Source organism: Balaenoptera borealis, assembly GCF_965194805.1.
Source record: "Balaenoptera borealis genome assembly, chromosome: 2".
NCBI classification, from domain to species: Eukaryota; Metazoa; Chordata; class Mammalia; order Artiodactyla; family Balaenopteridae; genus Balaenoptera; species Balaenoptera borealis.
In genome coordinates this window covers 94436058-94448745 of record NC_138867.1, presented here as the reverse complement: position 1 = coordinate 94448745, position 12688 = coordinate 94436058, and the positions used below count along the sequence as shown (strand labels likewise).

General features: G+C 40.5%; 1 pseudogene across 1 annotated transcript; it reads left to right on the top strand.

Annotated features, from left to right (window-relative positions):
• The first annotated feature begins 7783 nt into the window (after positions 1–7783).
• Positions 7784–9461, top strand: LOC309621760 (L-lactate dehydrogenase A chain pseudogene; annotated as a pseudogene). Its single transcript has one exon. The product of its transcript is annotated as an L-lactate dehydrogenase A chain pseudogene (transcript).
• The last annotated feature ends 3227 nt before the right edge of the window (positions 9462–12688 follow it).

Below are 12688 nucleotides of genomic sequence, written 5' to 3'. Positions count from 1 at the left end.
ATTTATAGGACATTCCATCCAAAAACAGCAGATTACACTTTCTTCTCAAGTGTGCACAGAACATTCTCCAGGATAGATCACATCTTGGGTCACAAATCAAGCCTCAGTAAATTTAAGAAAATTGAAATCATATCAAGCATCTTTTCTGACAACAACACTATGAGATTAGAAATGAATTACAGGGAAAAAAACGTAAAAAACACAAACACATGGAGGCTAAACAATACGTTACTAAATAACCAAGAGATCACTGAAGAAATCAAAGAGGAAATCAAAAAATACCTAGAGACAAATGACAATGAAAACACGACGACCCAAAACCTATAGGATGCAGCAAAAGCAGTTCTAAGAAGGAAGTTTATAGCTATACAAGCCTACCTAAAGAAACAAGAAAAATCTCAAGTAAACAATCTAACCTTCCACCTAAAGAAACTAGAGAAAGAAGAACAAACAAAACCCAAAGTTAGCAGAAGGAAAGAAATCATAAAGATCAGAGCAGAAATAAATGAAATAGAAATAAAGAAAACAATAGCAAAGATCAATAAAACTAAAAGCTGGTTCTTTGAGAAGATAAACAAAATTGATAAGCCATTAGCCAGACTCATCAAGAAAAAGAGGGAGAGGACTCAAATCAATAAAATCAGATATGAAAAAGGAGAAGTTACAACAGACACCGCAGAAATACAAAGCATCCTAAGAGACTACTACAAGCAACTCTATGCCAATAAAATGGACAACCTGGAAGAAATGGACAAATTCTTAGAAAGGTATAACCTTCCAAGACTGAACCAGGAAGAAACAGAAAATATGAACAGACCAATCACAAATAATGAAATTGAAACTGTGATTAAAAGTCTTCCAACAAACAAAAGTCCAGGACCAGATGGCTTCACAGGTGAATTCTATCAAACATTTAGAGAAGAGCTAACACCCATCCTTCTCAAGCTCTTCCAAAAATTTGCAGAGGAAGGAACACTCCCAAACTCATTCTATGAGGCCACCATCACCCTGATACCAAAACCAGACAAAGACACTACAAAAAAAGAAAATTACAGACCAATATCATTGATGAATATAGATGCAAAAATCCTCAACAAAATAATAGCTAACAGAATCCAACAACACATGAAAAGGATCATACACCACGATCAAGTGGGATTTATCCCATGGATGCAAGGATTCTTCAATATATGCAAATCAATCAATGTGATACACCATATTAACAAATTGAAGAATAAAAACCATATGATCATCTCAACAGATGCAGAAAAAGCTTTTGACAAAATTCAACACCCATTTATGATAAAAACTCTCCAGAAAGTGGGCATAGAGGGAACCTACCTCAACATAATAAAGGCCATATATGACAAACCCACCGCAAACATCATTCCCAACAGTGAAAAACTGAAAGCATTTCCTGTAAGATCAGGAACGAGACAAGGATTTCCACTCTCACCACTATTATTCAACATAGTTCTGGAAGTCCTAGCCACGGCAATCAGAGAAGAAAAAGAAATAAAAGGAATACAAATTGGAAAAGAAGAAGTAAAACTGTCACTGTTTGCAGATGACATGATACTATACATAGAGAATCCTAAAACTGCCACCAGAAAACTACTAGAGCTAATTAATGAATTTGGTAAAGTTGCAGAATACAAAATTAAGGCACAGAAATCTCTTGCATTCCTATACACTAATGATGAAAAATCTGAAAGAGAAATGAAGGAAACACTCCCATTTACCATTGCAACAAAAAGAATAAAATACCTAGGAATAAACCTACCTAGGGAGACAAAAGACCTGTATGCAGAAAACTATAAGACACTGATGAAAGAAATTAAAGGTGATACAAACAGATGGAGAGATGTACCATGTTCTTGGATTGGAAGAATCAGTATTGTTAAAATGACTATACTACCCAAAGCAATCTACAGATTCAATGCAATCCCTATCAAATTACCAATGGCATTTTTTATGGAACTAAAACAAATCATCTTAAAATTTGTATGGAGACACAAAAGACCCCAAATAGCCAAAGCAGTCTTGAGGGAAAAAAACGGAGCTGGAGGAATCAGATGCCCTGACTTCAGACTATACTACAAAGCTACAGTAATCAAGACAATATGGTACTGGCACAAAAACAGAAACATAGATCAATGGAAGAAGATAGAAAGCCCAGAGATAAACCCATACACCTATGGTCAACTTATCTATGACAAAGGAGGCAAAGATATACAATGGAGAAAAGACAGTCTCTTCAATAAGTGGTGCTGGGAAAACTGGACAGCTACATGTAAAAGAATGCAATTAGAATACTCCCTAACACCATACACAAAAATAAACTCAAAATGGATTAGAGACCTAAATGTAAGACTGGACACTATAAAACTCTTAGAGGAAAACATAGGAAGAACACTCTTTGACATAAATCACAGCAAGATCTTTTTTGATCCACCTCCTAGAGTAATGGAAATAAAAACAAAAATAAACAAATGGGACCTAATGAAACTTCAAAGCTTTTGCAAAAGAAAGGAAACTACAAACAAGACGAAAAGACAACCCTCAGAATGGGAGAAAATATTTGCAAACGAATCAATGGACAAAGGATTAATCTCCAAAATATATAAACAGCCCATTCAGCTCAATATTAAAGAAACAAACAACCCAATCCAAAAGTGGGCAGAAGACCTAAATAGACATTTCTCCAAAGAAGACATACAGACGGCCACGAAGCACATGAAAAGATGCTCAACATCACTAATTATTAGAGAAATGCAAATCAAAACTACAATGAGGTATCACCTCACACCAGTTAGAACGGGCATCATCAGAAAATCTACAAACAACAAATGCTGGAGAGGGTGTGGAGAAAAGGGGACCCTCTTGCACTGTTGATGGGAATGTAAATGGATACAACCACTGTGGAGAACAATATGGAGGTTCCTTAAAAAACTAAAAATAGAATTACCATATGACCCAGCAATCCCAGTACTGGGCATATACCCAGAGAAAACCGTAATTCAAAAAGACACATGCACCCCAATGTTCATTGCAGCACTATTTACAAGAGCCAGGTCATGGAAGCAACCTAAATGCCCATCGACAGATGAACGGATAAAGAAGTTGTGGTACATATATAGAATGGAATATTACTCAGCCATAAAAAGGAACGAAATTGAGTCATTTGTTGAGACGTGGATGGATCTAGAGACTGTCATACAGAGTGAAGTAAGTCAGAAAGAGAAAAACAAATATCGTATATTAACGCCTGTATATGGAACCTAGACAAATGGTACAGATGAACCGGGTTGCAGGGCAGAAGTTGAGACACAGATGTAGAGAACAAACGTATGGACACCAAGGGGGGAAAACTGTGGTGGGGTGGGGATGGTGGTGTGCTGAATTGGACGATTGGGATTGACATGTATACAGTGATGTGTATAAAATTGATGACTGATTTAAATAAATAAATAAATAAATAAAAAAGAAATGCAACCACTTTGTTTGAATAGATCATCTGAAAGTACTCAACTTCATCCAAAAGTCATCAACTTCAGCAACAGTTCCAGAAGAAAGACCAGCCTGGTAACCTCTGGTTGAGGAATAATGTTTAAGAATAATGCTTTCAATTGTCTTGAGGATTTTTCTGTCATGCTTACTTTGGCAAACTGGCTCATGGCTAACACTGGAAGGGAAGGGGGCTACATGATTAAAAGGAGATTGTATTAGTCAGCTCAGGCTGCTGAGACAAAATACCACAGGCTGAGGCTTAAACTAGAAATTAATTTTCTCATAGTGCTGGAGGCTGGAAAGCCTAGAATCAACATCCAGCAGGATTCAGTTCTGGTGAGAGCTCTCTTCCTAGCTTGCAGACAGACACCTTCTCCCCACATGCTTACATGGCCTTTCCTTGGTATGTGTATGTGGAGAGAGAGAGAGCAAACTCTTTCAAGTCTCCTCTTATGAGGGCACTAATTCCATCGTGAGGGCCCCACCCTACATAGCCTCATTGAACCCTAATTACCTCGCAGATGCTCCATCCCCAAATACCACAGCATTAGGGATTAGAGCTTCAACATGTGAATTTGAGGGGATGCAAACATTCAGTCCATAACAGAGATGGAAGGAATTTCAGAGTCATGTGCTAAAATTCATGTTGACTCCAACTGATTCAACCCTCCCCAAACTATTGTCTAACCTTAATCCCTCTATATTACCTTTCCTATAACAACTAATCCATCACTCAGGGTAGTGGAGCCCAAGAAGTGCAATAGATTCACATTGGTGTTTGGACTCTTCTTCAGCCCCTTCCTCTCCTCCTGCCCACAAGATCTACCTAATGGACTACTTCCATAAAGTTTTGAATCAGCGCTAAGGACTGAGTATTCTTCCAGGGACATTTCCATTTTAATAAGGGAGTCTTAAAGAGAAATCTCCAAAGTGCAAAGAGATAAATCTCTTCTAGTGTAATTCAGGAAATGCTATAGCTAGTGAAGAGTTTGCAAATTTGGGATTCCATCTTATTATGCCCTAAATCATCACATAGAAGTAATTATTACTCTCCTTGTGAGACTGACTCTTATCTGAAATTAATACAGTATTGTAAATCAACTATACTTCAATTTAAAAAAAAGAATGAGGGTAATGCACGAGCAGAGAACAATTCTGCCTCATTGACAATTTGCCAATATAATGGGTATGGGTGAGTGAAACTTTAACTATGGCAAATGAATCATGGAATTTTAGAAATAAAATGGACCTTTAGAATTCAACCGAATCATTTTACATATGAGGAAAGGAAAGTATAGCTTAGCTGGATGGATTGTCCAATACTGTATGGTTACTTGAAGACTCAAGACTAGAATGCCTTTCTACTACATCATTTCACATCAGTGCTCCAGTTCTGCCTCATATCATTAGACATCAAGATCAGCCTCTGGCAGTACAGAGGACCTGTTAATGAGGAGGTAGATGAGGGGGACCATTTCCTCACCAGCAAGGTTTTATATTCCTAGCCCTGAGCAAGCAATTCTGCAGGTTTCATGCTGCGTTGGGCCTCAAAGATTAGTTTGTGGCTTCCTGTTAGAGCAAACCACATGTGTTGAATTGCCAGCTGTTGCCACCCACCTTCTCTAGTCATAATTCACAACATCGGGTACTTTCTAGGTAGGTATAGGTCTTATTGCCTCCTTAATTATCAATGCACAACTGAAATAACAAGACGAGTCTCTTCTTACCTACATAGACTTCTGGAAAGGTCTGACATTAAAGAGATTTGTGGAGCCCATGGAGAAATGCTGGATTTACTAAATATTTCAGACACAAATCTACTGTCTCTCTTAGATCTCTTCTGATTGCCCAATGTGACTATGGTTGATATGCCTCTCCTAGAGAGCTTGGTCTCTCTTGACTTCAGGACTTGGCTGTTGGGAGCAGTTAAGAATGTGGAAAAAGTGTAACCCATTCATTGCTTCCATGTTGGTTTGAGGTTATGGAGAAAAAGGTAATATCAGCCCTTGGATGGATTAATTACAAGGAAGACTATTAAAGGCATTTGAGATATTGTGGAAACTTTCAAACACAAAGTAAACAGAATAGTATAATGAATTCCCATGTACCCATCACCCAGCCTCAAAAATCAGCCATTCTTGACCCATTTGTACCTCCATACATTTCCCACTCTTATTCAATTTTATATCTATATACAACAACAGAAATTTATTTCTTATGGTTCTGGAGGCTGGAATTTCAAGATCAAGGCACCATCATGGTCTCCTTCTTTGGTGAGGACGTCCTCCCCAGTTCATAGCTGGAGCAGTCTCACTGTATCCTCCCATTGTGGGAGGGGCTTATTGTTTTTTAAAGTAAAATGTATACATACTGAAATGCACAATTAGCTATATAATTTGGAAATGGATACGCCCATATAACACACGCCCCTATTATCTCCTTCTGGTCACATTTAAAATATGTAAATGTATAGATAAGGAAACAACTTACAGGTTTTTAGCTTTTCTCATTTTCAGATCATGAAGCATTGCTGTGGATGTTCCTTATTTTGGGAATTCTTCCCTTTAGCCTTCCCTCCTCCTATTTCAACAGTGCAAGATCAACCCTTCCAACTCCACTTTTGTTTTGAACATTGTTTGCCTCTGCACGTTGGCTCCAGATTTCGGTCTAGCAACCTAGGTTTGAGGATCCAAATGAGATTTTCTGTAATTTCTTCATTGGCTTCGCCTATCTCAGATAAGACGGCTGCTCCAACCCGCTCCCAGAACCCAGCAACCTAGCTCACTCTTGACTGCTTTGCCCCGGAGGAGAGAGAAATGGAGCAGTCCGGCCTTCTAGGCCCACCTGGAAACCACCTGGAACTGAGACGGGGCATAGGAGGAACAGAAATAAAATGCATTCTTCCTTGATTAACCCAAGTATGATGAACAGAAGGTGAATGAAATGGACAGGATTAAGAAAAATGTCTCAAGCCTTTCCTCATCAAAAGAAAGGAAAGAAAAGTAAGGCTTCCTGGCTCAGAGTGTCAGGGTAATTGTTCTTGCTACAAGTATCTTCTCCCTAAGGTTATGTATTTTGGCCAGATATACAACTAAATACACTCTTTTTACACTGTATCCCAGAAAAAGCAATACGTGTACAAATGAAAAGGTTTTCTGAAACAACATATAAGACTACTAGGTTAAATACATTCAGATATTTTCTATTTCTTTAGCTCATTTAAAAAAAAAAAAAAAAAAGCTGATCACCATCCACTAAAATGATTTGGCATTTTATGGGTCGCAATCTAAAGTTTGAAAACCATCGCCCTATGGGCTTTGCCTAAGATGTTGGGTTGGGGCGTTTCTCTCCGGGGCTCTTGGTCTCACTGTTTCCTTCACGGGGGGCCAGTTTGAGCCCTCACAAAGTATGGTTGCTCAGCTTAAATCCGGGATACCTAGGCTCCTTACAAGAGATGATATTTAGCTAGGAATTATTGAAAGCTAACCAACATTGAGTAACTGCCAGATAGAAGGCTCCCCTTCACAGCCTGCCAGACTCGCCATAGCTGGGGTGGAGGTGGCTGGAGAGCCAGTCGTCATCTGAGGTCAGGAGAGAGCGATGCTGATGCACAGCCATCCACGCACTCAGCCTGCTCCAAGATTCCCTGGTGTGTTTGCCATACCCTTTAGCTGCAAGAAGACATGCAAGCCTCTTACGTACAAGAGGTGCTGTGTGTGCAAAGAAAATACCAGACTGCTTCTCCAGAGATTTGAATCTAAATACTGGATAGCTAACTTCCTATATCTAAACCCAGACCAAAAAAAAAAAATAGAAAACATTTTAAAGGAGAAGGTCTGATGATAGCTATCCAACAATAAAGGTCCTGGTAATACTATGATGCATAGCCTGATCCATTTTTTCTAATAAAAAATAATAATAGTTAAGTTTCACTGGGCTCTTCCTAGTGATCCGTATAATGTGCTTTACATGAATTATGTCCTGGAATTTCACAATATCCCTAGGAAATAAATAACACTACGACCCCCATTTTACAGATGAGGAAACCGAAAGGCAAAACAGTTAAGTAATTTGTCCAAGATCACCCAGGAAGTAATCAGCATAGACAGGACTTGAACTCAGGCTATCTGATTCTGTGTGGACACAGAGATGTGCCACCCAATCCGCCTTCAAGAGAGACTTGTTGTCCAGCTGCTGGGAGTGTCATCAGTGGCAGCCTGCAGCTGTCAAACTGTTCAGGGGTTGACTCAGCCTCAAAGAAACTCCTTGGGTACCCGAGCAGCTGCCGCCAATTCTGGGTTCAGCGCCGCTTCCCGCCGACGCCCGCCCGCCCGTCCGACGTGCACTCCCGATTCCTTTCGGTTTTAAGTCCAATATGGCAACTCTCAAGGATCAGCTGATTCAGAATCTTCTTAAGGAAGAACATGCCCCCCAGAATAAGATTACAGTGGTTGGTGTTGGTGCTGTTGGCATGGCCTGTGCCATCAGTGTCTTAATGAAGGACTTGGCAGATGAAATTGCTCTTGTTGATGTCATAGAAGACAAACTGAAGGGAGAGATGATGGATCTCCAACATGGCAGCCTTTTCCTTAAAACACCAAAAATCGTCTCTGGCAAAGACTATAATGTGACAGCAAACTCCAGGCTGGTTATTATCACAGCTGGAGCACGTCAGCAAGAGGGAGAAAGCCGTCTTAATTTGGTCCAGCGTAATGTGAACATCTTTAAATTCATCATTCCTAATGTTGTAAAATACAGCCCAAACTGCAAGTTGCTTGTTGTTTCCAATCCAGTGGATATCTTGACCTATGTGGCTTGGAAGATAAGCGGCTTTCCCAAAAACCGTGTTATTGGAAGCGGTTGCAATTTGGATTCAGCCCGGTTCTGTTACCTCATGGGGGAAAGGCTGGGAGTTCACCCATTAAGCTGTCGTGGATGGATCCTTGGGGAGCATGGAGACTCTAGTGTGCCTGTATGGAGTGGAATGAATGTTGCTGGTGTCTCCCTGAAGAATCTGCACCCTGAATTAGGCACTGATGCAGATAAGGAACAGTGGAAAGCAGTTCACAAACAGGTGGTTGACAGTGCTTATGAGGTGATCAAACTGAAAGGCTACACATCCTGGGCCATTGGACTATCTGTGGCAGATTTGGCAGAAAGTATAATGAAGAACCTTAGGCGGGTGCATCCGATTTCCACCATGATTAAGGGTTTCTATGGAATAAAAGAGGATGTCTTCCTTAGTGTTCCTTGCATCTTGGGACAGAATGGAATCTCAGATGTTGTGAAAGTGACTCTGACTCCTGAGGAACAGGCCTGTTTGAAGAAGAGTGCAGATACACTTTGGGGGATCCAGAAAGAGCTGCAGTTTTAAAGTCTAATATCATACCACTTCACTGTCTAGGCTACAAAAGGATTTTAGTTGGAGGTTGTGCATATTGTCCTTTATATCTGGTCTGTGACTAAAGCAGTAATGTTAAGACAACCTAGGAAAAACATCAATTTCCTAACATTAGCAATAGGAATGGTTCGTAAAACCCTGCAGCTGTATCCTGATGCTGCATGGCACTTATCTTGTGTGGTCCTAAATTGGTTCGTGTAAAATAGTTCTACTTCCTCAAGAGGTACCACTGACAATGTTGCAGATGCTGCAGTTGCCCTTCAAACCAGTTGTGTATTTAACTCTGTGTTATAGAACTTCTGGTTCCTTTAGCCAAGATGCCTAGTCCAACTTTTTTTTCTCCAATTAATCACATTCTGGGATTGATTATAAATCCAGTGTTGCATGTCTTGTGCATAACAAGACATTGTTATGTCTTGTTCTAAAGAATCTTATGTACTATATGTATCAGAATAGTATACATTGCCATGTAATGTAAAAAGGAAAAATCGACATAAATAATGCAGCCAACTATCTGTTATACCAACTAAAACAATAAATAAACCTTGAACAGGGAAAAAAAAAAAAAAAGAAACTCCTTGACCAGAGTCACGACTTTCTCAGAGCAGCCGAGACCCAGTGACTGATTGAGGTGGAGATATGAAGGCCCAGCAATGACAGACCAACATAGGACAACTCTAAAAGATCACTTTAACTCCAGAGTTTCCTATCAGATTGCCATTAGGCCCATACCAAGCTATACTTCTCCCTTTACCTAATCTTGCTTCCTTTCTCTTTTTCCCACAGTCCTTTCAAGGACAGTCCTTAATAGATATCTTGCACACCATATTCTACCTCCAGGTATCTTCCCTGAGAACCAAAACTGTAGCAAGGAAAAAAATCTTCCCAATGGGCAGAGCTTCAAGTGGTCATCTACTTTGTATAGAGAGAAATGGCCCAAGTTAGAATATATACAACTCATAGGTAGTGGCAAATGGTCTAGCCAGCTGGTCAGGAGCATGAAAGCAGGAAAATTGGAAAAACAGGGAGACAAGAAGGACTAGATAGAGACATATGAAAGGACACGTGGGAGTGGGCAAAAGATGTGAAAACCTTTCTATCACATTTTATAGTCCACCAAAGAGGATCAACCACAGAAGAGGCACTAAGCAACAAAGTAGACAAAATAACTCAACCAGATGACACCAGCCAGGCCCTGTCATCAGCCACCCCAGTGCCAGCACAATGGGCATATGAATGAAGCAGCCATGGAGACAGAAATGGAGGGTATGCCTGGGCCCAGCAATATAGGCACCCACTTAACAAAGGCTGATGTTGCTGCTACTGCTGCCAGATGTCTAGCCTGGCATTAACAGAGACTAATACTAGAGTTCCAATATGGCACTATTCCTTGAGGAGATGAACTGACCATCAGTTCACCTGTTGGTCAAGTTGACTACATTGGGCCACTAATAGTTTGAAAAGGCCTGTGATTCATGCTTACACTAGACACATATTCTTGGTATGGGTTTGCCTTTCCAACCTCCAGGGTTTCAGCCAGCATTACTATCCAAGGGCTTACAGAGTGTTTGCTCTATGGGCATGAGATCCCACATAACACTATGTCAAATCACTTAACTCACATTACTTGAAGCACAGGAGGGGGCTCATGATCATGGGATCCACTGGTCATATCACATACTGCACCACCAAGAAGCTTCTGGAAAGAGAAGTAGAACAGCTTCCTGGAAGTACAGCTGAAACACCAGCTTGAGGGTGATACTTTATGAGGACGGTGGAACCCCCTCCAGGACACAGGATATACCTTGAATCAAAGGCTTCATATAGTGCTGCATCCCCATTAGGAAGACTACATGGGTCTAGAAGCCAAGGGGTGGAAGCAGAAGTGACCACACTTACCTTGACTCCCCATGACCCCTTTGGGAAATGTGGGCCTCCTGTCCACAAAGCTCTTGCCTTTGCTGGGTTAGAAATCTTGGTCTTCTATGGAAGAACTCTTCCACCAAGGGATACAGGTATCAGCAGGCAAGAAGAAAAGTCAACATCTTTGCTGAGGTCATTGATGCCAGTCATTAAGAAGAGGCAGAGCTATAATTATACAACAGGGGCAAAGAGGAATATGTTGAGTGATTCATTTGGGCACCACTTTGATACTCCCTTGTTCAGTTATTCATTTGGGCACCACTTTCATACTCCCTTATTCAGTTATAATTAAATGAACAAGTGCCACAATCAGAGATGAGGATCTGGGTTGTGCCACGAGGTAAGCCACTGAGGCCAGCTCTCTGAGGGTAAGGGGAATCTAGACTTGCTAGTGGGGAAGGGGGACAATGAGTATCACTTGGGACCCCAAGACCTGCAGCAGTGCTCAGAATTGTACTTTTTCCCATTACTTCCTCTAAGACTCCCCCAGATTAAGAGACCCACCAGAATCCAAAAGGAGCTGTTCCCAAATAGCTATGAAGAAGTGGATCCAGATGGCTCAAAGAGTGAACTGTGATGAACATGGAGATGCACCATGCAGTTCTTCCTTCAAGAAAGGAGCTTATTGTCCCAGCTTCTAAGAGCGCTGTCAGTAGACAACATTCAGCTGTCAGCCCATCAGGAACCAACTCTGCCGCAGAGACCTCACCAAGGTCACAACCTTCCTGGGGTTTAGATCCAATGGGATGTGGCTCTCCATCCAATAACTGATTGAGGCAGAGGTAGAAAGGTGCAGCCATTTCATTTTAGTACAGGACAATCTGGTGGACCATGTGGTAAGCAGAATGATGCCTCTCAAGATATCTACATCCTAATCCCTAGAACCTATGAATATGTTATGTGCATGGCAAGGGGGCTCATAGAAGGTGGGAAGTGAGGGGCAGAGGGAGGCAAGGACTCTAGGGTTTCTGGCTTGGAAGACAAGTGGATGATGGACATAATAAGAGGAACCAGCTGTGGAGAAAGAGAATAAGTTTAGTTTGATGTGTTTGTGCAATATTCAAGTGAAGATGTGAAGCTACCCAGTGGGAGGCTAGATATATAGATCTAGACATCAACTGAAAGTTATGAGCTGCTGATATAGATTTGGGGATAATTAATATATGAAGATACCCCGGTATAACGGGTAAAGGGATCAGAAGGAAGTAGAAAAGAGGATCCTGGGAAGTGCCAACATTAAAGAGAAAGGCAAAGCAAGAAGGAGAGCTGTAAACCAGGAGAGAAATGTTCTCAAGCCATGGGATGAAATGATTTTAAGAAAGAAGGTGTGGCTGTCCATGTTGAAAGGAATGGTTCTCATTTTGGTGAGAAACTTAAACAGCTGTGGAAAATTACCACAGATCATAGAGTAGAATACTGTGGAAGCCCATCTGTTTGATGTTTTATTCAACTCAGTACACATTTATTAGACCACTCCCCTATGCCTAATGGTGTCTTGGAGAAAAGTATAATCTAGATACAGCTTGTGCTCAAGAAGCTTAAGATCTAAGAGCAGACCCTGAAGTCAAATATAAAAATGACTGTGTGTAAGAAAAACCAGATATATTGGACTGAATTCTTCAATTTTCATTTGAGTATTTATATTTTTTAGATAGAGGCTTTGCCTCTGTTATGTCAAAAATATGACCAACGAATGGAAAGATTAATTTAAAAATTAGACTCTGCAATGTCAATTTTCTTTAAAAAAAGCAGTTATTTTGGAGTCATATAGATACAGTCATGATATATTCCTATTTGGGATTATACCACAGTTTGATTGGTCATTTCATTATATAGTAGCAGATCTTGCCAACA